Genomic DNA, 1,521 nt, shown 5'->3' with positions numbered 1-1,521 from the left:
CATCTGAACATTCCAGGTGGGGGTCCAAAAATCGTTCTCTAGGAAATTACCAAGACCCCGCCATCAAAAGTTTCTAAATTATCATGAAATTACTGCATACGTCTCGCAATATTACCTGTAGAAATTGTCCAGTTTTCGTTATGCATTTTGATGCCGATTCCACACTGCTTTTAGACTTAACAGCAGTAAGGAGCAGCTTTTATTAAACAAATAATTAAGTCAACAGTAACATTATATATCGCTGATTCTGAAAATAAAATATTATAAAATTATTAAAAGTGAAAGCTGATATCGCCAATCCATTTATTACGCATTACTTTAAAAATTTCGTTACACATGCAGTAAACTCACAGCTCACTAAACGACGTAATTCAATGATAAAGATTGTCCCATAACATTATTACGTAGTTTTAAAATTGTAATCGTTAAAAATTGTGAAGATTCTTCCAACGGTTTCACAATAAATATTCCCCTTTATCTACAAGTACAGGGGAAAATCAATAATGGCAACGTTCTCGCTGTTAGGTTGGAACTGACGTCACAGACTACAGAGTACGAGTTACGACTACGAACAGTGATTCACCGTGCTATGTGGCGTGGGGGCCCGGGGGCGGGGACTTACTGGGAGTGAGGTTTGATAAGGGGGGGGGGGAAGAAGTCTAGAATACATTGCGGCATTTATAAAAGGTTGAAAAAGTGGAAAAAAAAACTTTATTGGGAATGGGAAGTTCTTACCATATGTCAAGGAGGGATATGTATGGGAAATGTTGTATTAAATTTTAGACATCAGGTTAAATGAGTTCCGGCCTCGATTAGATCTTTAATTTTTTACCTCATCATTTTTAAATTAATAACATTTTGTTGAGCTTCTTACAATAAAGCTTCCCTTTATGGTATTAAATCATTGTACATCGATATTTTCTTTAGAAAATACGCAAAATGATTATTAAATAAATACCTTGTCATGTATAGAAGATTAGGATGAATACGAAGACTAGCCAGATGCTCCTTTATACTCGAACTCCTATATAGATTCATTATTTAAATATTTCTCTCATTAAAAATGTCGTCTTTGAACTGGACTAACAGTTTAGGTTTTAGTTTGTTTTTAATAACTTTTATTAAAACTTCCCGCTTTTAAAAACTGTATCCGATTAAAGTTTGCTTTTATTAATCTTTTATCATAAAAAAATAAAACGAACCAAAAAAGGTCGTTTCAACACCTTCGTTTCTAATTATTTTTGGGTTCTTCTTGCAATATATTTTCTCTTAAGGATCAAAATGTTTAGAAAAAACCATTTAAAAACATTGCATTTTTGTACCAAATGTTGACCCTTAGTGAAAATATTGCAGAAAACGAAGTAAAACGAAGCTTAATGATTAACAACACTATGACAGTAGACAAAGAGTATGAAGTGGAAAAAAGGAGTTGAATGACATGGGGAACGAAAGGGGGGGATGAAGGGGAGGAGTATGATGTCAGAAGAGAGGGGAAGGGGTGGGGGTATTTGTTCAAGAATT

This window comes from Eurytemora carolleeae, unplaced genomic scaffold (assembly GCF_000591075.1).
Source record: "Eurytemora carolleeae unplaced genomic scaffold, Eaff_2.0 scaffold919, whole genome shotgun sequence".
Classification (NCBI taxonomy): Eukaryota; Metazoa; Arthropoda; class Copepoda; order Calanoida; family Temoridae; genus Eurytemora; species Eurytemora carolleeae.
The sequence above is the reverse complement of the archived record's forward strand: the minus strand, read 5'-3'. Positions refer to the sequence as shown.